The sequence below is a fragment of the Gekko japonicus genome, unplaced genomic scaffold, assembly GCF_001447785.1.
Source record: "Gekko japonicus isolate JY-2015 unplaced genomic scaffold, Gekko_japonicus_V1.1 scaffold600, whole genome shotgun sequence".
NCBI classification, from domain to species: Eukaryota; Metazoa; Chordata; class Lepidosauria; order Squamata; family Gekkonidae; genus Gekko; species Gekko japonicus.
The window spans coordinates 512,832-518,306 of NW_015168669.1; positions in this window are offsets into that span (position 1 = coordinate 512,832).

A 5,475-nucleotide genomic window follows, 5' to 3' on the forward strand; every position below is an offset into this window, starting at 1 on the left:
TTCTTTTTGTCAAAGTGAGCCACAGCTGTTGATAGACTCACTCTCCACAACATCCTAAGACAAGCCCTGCACTTCTTATATTGGACAATACCAAGGGTCTGTGTAATCCAAAGGAAAGCATCACAATGGAGAGCCACCTTGGGTCCCCACTGGTGAAAAGGCAGGGTATAAATGAAGTAAACAGACAAACAAATAAATTGCAGAGTGGACCAGTAGAATCCAACCCAATGTATCTAGCATCTTTCATTCCCCTCCTGGCAGATGCAAAGCCTAGAAGTGGAGTTCAAACTTTCAAAATATACACACCAAAATTAATTATATCTCACTACTCCAGTCAGAGAAGGAGCACTGTGGTGCATTTTACGCCTTTCTTGGCCTACCGAATATGGTTGTGGGGAAGAGTGTGCCAAGCTTGTACATGAACATGAAATGCAGAACTGTGTCCGAAACATGGTTAACCAAATTTCATTCCAAGCTCTTAATGTTCAAGAGATATATCCACAAAGGAACAGAGAATGCAGAACAACCCCCCCCCCCACACACAAAGCAATCACTGTGGCATCAATGGGTATAGATAAATGTGCAGTTAAGAACCGTATTTCAGTGGTCTGCGAGATCTTTTTTAAAAATAAGGATATAACAAATAAATTAATTGAAAAATGTTTGCAGTTCCTGTGACTTCCTGGTGTTGGAAGGGGGCCTTATAGCATATCCGGTGCACCACACTAATTGTAGCTAAGATAGCATGCACCCCCTTTGTTAGGAAAGGCACCGCCAAGTCTAAAGGAATGCCTGCATGGTTCACAACACCAATCAAGTAAACTCTAAGAAGTTAAAAGACTTCCTTTAAAAAGTGGAAGGTCTGCACAAATTGAACAGAAGGGGCCAATGGCTCTGGCAAAAGAAATGTAAGTGATAATTAGGCATGCAAAAAGAGAATTTGAGGAGCAGGTTGCTAAAAGAATCAAGGCAAACAATAAATATTTCTTTAAATATATCCTGAGAAGGAAACCTGCCTGAGTGTCAGGTCCCACAGCAATTCAACAGAGTACACACTTATAGAAAGGAATTACTTTATTGAAGCCATGAGTCACTGAACAGGATCACTGTTCAGAATAACGATAGCTCATTGAGCTGGAAAGGTTAAAGCGAATTCATAATCAATACAGCCAATAGACATGATTCCTGCTCGCGCCCAAAAGGCAGTTTATGCACCCAAAACCCTGAGAAAGCAATGGCAATTGTGTTATCACAACAAAACGCTTCCCACAGTTTCTACTCATTAAAATCAAAGCAAAGCAAAGCAGACTTTTCTTCTTGACCACCTGTGACCTTGGAAATGATAACGTTACAGCAGCAGGCTGGCGTAGACTAACAAGAATGCAACCACTATGAATATATGCGCATGGTTATATGAGCGGATGTCTAGGGAGGGGGGAGAAAAGACAGAGATAGGTACATTGCCGAACTCAGGTACCAGACTGTATATAAGAACAATTAAAACATTTGGCAGCTTGCTGACATACTGCCCTCCCGAAAATTCACTTCCCACCTCCCTGATGTGCAATCTCCCAGTCAGGCCGGGAGACCTCCCGGTTTGTCTGGGAACTCCCGGTGAAATTTGCGGAGCATGTGAGGGGCCCGAATATCCCCTACTTCCACCCATTCGAGGTGCTGGGGTCCGAAGTCTTTCCATTCCACCAGATAGAGCAGTTTACCACGTTTCAACCTAGAGTCCAGAATACGAGCTATCTCGTAATGTTCCTGACAATCCACCAAGATAGGAAGTGGAGGTCCACTTTCTCCCCACCAGGGGCAGGACCCATTGTGTTTCTTCAGCAGGCTGAAATGAAATACAGAATGAATTTCCAGCCCAGCTTACGACTTGGACATAGCAGTTTAATGTTCTTTGTAGACACATAGACAAAGTCCCCAGGCCGCAGAGCCCAACCCTCCACCCTTCCTCTATCGGCCTGTTTCTTGTAAGCTGCTTTAGCAGCATCAAGTGTCTTGCAGAGTAGAGGCCATGCCTCCTGCAGTTGCTTACACCACGAGCCCGCATCACCCGTCCCCAAACTCTTGCCCCCCCCCAGGAAAGGCATAGGTGGGCTGTCGTATCCATACAGTGCTTTAAAAGGGGACATGCCAATGGACGCATGGCAAGTGTTGTTGTAACAGTACTTAGCCAGTGGCAATAAATCACACCAATCATCCTGTTGATAGTTTGTGAAACACCGGAGGTATTGTTCCAGAGTCTGATTAACGTGCTCAGTTTGTCCATCCATCTCGGGGTGATAAGCACTGCTGAGTCCCCTTTCAATACCCATGAGATGCATTAATTCCGTCCAGAATTTTGAAACGAATTGTGTTCCCCTGTCGGAGACCACCTTGCTCGGCAACATGTGGAGCCTCACCACGTGAGACAGGAATGCTTTTGCTAAGGCTTTAGCCGTTGGTAACGAGGCAAAAGGAACAAAATGGGCTTGTTTTGAAAATAAGTCCACCACCACCCAAACCACCGTTTTGGTCTTACTTGGAGGCAAGTCTGTGATAAAGTCCATGGATATGACTTCCCATGGCCGGTTTGTTGTGGGGAGGGGTTGCAATAGTCCTGGGGTTTTCCCTCCCCGTGGTTTGCTCATAGCGCACGTTTGACAGGTTTGCAAAAACGCCGATAAGTCCTTGCGCATACGTGGCCACCAGAATTGTCTCTGTAATAACTGCAAGGATTTAAGAAACCCCAGGTGCCCTGCCATCTTTGTGCCCCCATAACTTCCCCCCTTAGGGTTACGGGGACGTACAGTTTATCATCTCGGTACCAATAACCATTGTTCTCTGGTTTGCAATCCTCCACCCCTTTCAGCACCTCACTGTCCTCATCCGAAAATGCTGCTTTGAACCGCGCTTCCCAAACTGATTCAGGGGAAGGCTGGGGGGAAGGCGGGAGAGCGGCAGGGATTTTCGTGGCTTGGCTGCGAGTGGTGACCCCCCCCCAGTTGGGCGGGCATGAAAACCGAATCCAAGATGACGTCCCGTTGACTGGCATGTTGAGGGAGGCGTGACAAGCCATCCTCTAATGAGTTAGCCGACCCGGGAAAATGGTGGAGCTTAAATTGAAACTTGGAGAAAAAATCAGCCCACCTCAGTTGCTTGGCATTTAGGCTCCGGGGCGTTTTTAGGGTTTCCAGACTTTTGTGATCAGTCCAAACTTCAAACTGCACCCTCGCCCCCTCCAGCCAATGCCTCCAGGTCGATAGAGCCAGCTTTATTGCCCCCGCTTCCTTTTCCCACACGGACCAATGTCTCTCAGAGTCAGAAATTTTTTTGGAAACATAAGTCAGGGGATGCAGCAACCCATCCTCCTCTTCTTGTAATATGCCCCCCCCCAATTGCCACATCTGATGCATCGGTTTGTACAATGAATTTTTTCGTTTCATCGGGGTGGGCGAGGACCGGTTCTGAGGTGAAGAGGGCTTTCAAGCGCATGAATGCCTCTTTGCATTCTGCTGACCAAGCTAGTCGTGCTCCGGGTTTGGTGGCTTCCGGCCCCTTGCCCTTAGTTTTTAATAAGTCTGTGAGGGGGAGGCTAACTTGCGCAAAGTTCGGCAAAAAGGATCTGTAGAAATTGGCGAATCCTAAGAAGGATTGTAGTTGCCTCCAGGTTCGGGTAGCCTCCCACCCCAAAACATCCCTCACCTCCCGGGGTCCATTTCGAGGCCCGTGGCCGATATGCGGTAGCCTAAGAAATCAATGTGTGTCTTGTGGAACTTGCATTTTGAAAGTTTGGCGAACAGTTTGTGCTTGTGCAACGTGCGTAAGACTTCTCTCACCAATTTCACGTGGGAGGGGAGGTCGGGGGAGTAAATAAGAATGTCATCTAGGTAAACAAGCACCCCCTTAAACAAATGTTTGTGAAGGACTTCATTGATCAAATTCATGAAGCCCGAAGGGCATCACCATGTACTCAAATTGGCCCAGTGGAGTATTGAAGGCGGTTTTCGCTTCATCGCCTTCCTTTATGCGCACACGAAAATAAGCGTCTCGTAAATCCAGTTTTGAGAAGATTTCCCCCTTCACCGCCTCTGCCAACAAGTCTTTAATCAACGGCATTGGGTAAGCATTGGTGGCTGACACTGCATTCAAACCCCAGTAATCCGTGCAGTCTCAGCCCACCATCCTTCTTCTTACGGAAGAGTACAGGAGCTGCAAAGGGGGAGGAGGCAGGTCTAATGAAACCCCTCGCTAGATTTTCATCAATGAACTTCCGCAGCTCCTATTTTCTGCAGGTCCCATGGCATAAATTTTCCCTTTGGGTAGTTTAGCCCCTGGGACCAATTATATGCGGCAGTCTGAATGTCTATGGGGGGGTAACTCGTCCGCCTCCTCTTCCCCAAATATGGCAGCCAAGTCTCTGTACTCATTGGGAAGCGATAGCACTTCTTCTCGAGTGAGTAACGCAACGGGAAAGTCAGTTACCGGACACGTTCCCCATTCGGGGTCCCATTTGTGGGTTTGGCATTTGGTTGACACAAAGTCCACCTTCCCCTCTTCCCAGAGGACATACGGGTCATGCCGCCATAGCCAGGGCCCCCCCAACACTAGGGAGAATCTCGCAGTGGGGGTCACTATGAAGGACCTACTTTCCCAGTGGTTCCCCGCCCCCATATGTAATGGCATAGTCTCGTATAAGCATGGGTCCTTCATGGGAGACCCATCCATCTGAGTGAATATCAATGGGTCTTTTAGTCTCTTTACTCCGGCTTCGAGCCCCGCCACTACTGACGGGCTGATTAAGTCTCTCCCGCATTCAGAGTCAATGAGTGCTTTTACTCTCACATGCATTCCGAGGATGGGGTTTATTAAAGAGACAGTCAGGAAAAATAGGGAAGGGGTTTCGCTCACCGCTTTGGGTGCCTCCATTGGAGGGTCCTGCCGTTGCGCGCCGTCTACAGCAGGACCTGCTCGTTTCCCGCCGGCTCCTGCTCCGCCTCGCTGGACTCTCCTTCATCTTCTTCTGGCGAAGCTTGTAGAGCCTTGGCGAACTTGGGTTTTCCCACCGCTTTCTTACCAGGGCTCAGTCTTGGCTTGCTCAGTGCTTGTCCATCCCGTTGAGTCTTCTGCCCACAGTCAGCCGCAAAATGGCCCTTCTCCCCACATTTGAGACATAATCCTTGTCTCAGTCGTTGCTCCCTCATTGCATCAGGCGGCTGGTTAGGCTTGGGTCTCGGGGTTTGAGGGGTGGATCTACCACCGGCTGTGGCCATGTCCAGGCAAAGCGTTTGCAGGCGATTCTCTGCACTTTCAGCCTCTTGTATCCAAGCGTTCAGGGAGACGGGATCTACCGATCTCAACACAGTCTCTCAGATCTCTTGGTTCAATCCTACATGGTACATATCAGCCAGTATGTGATCTGGCCAGTTCTGCAGCTTGGAAGCATGGAGTTTAAACTCAGCCGAAAACTCCCGCACCGTCTTC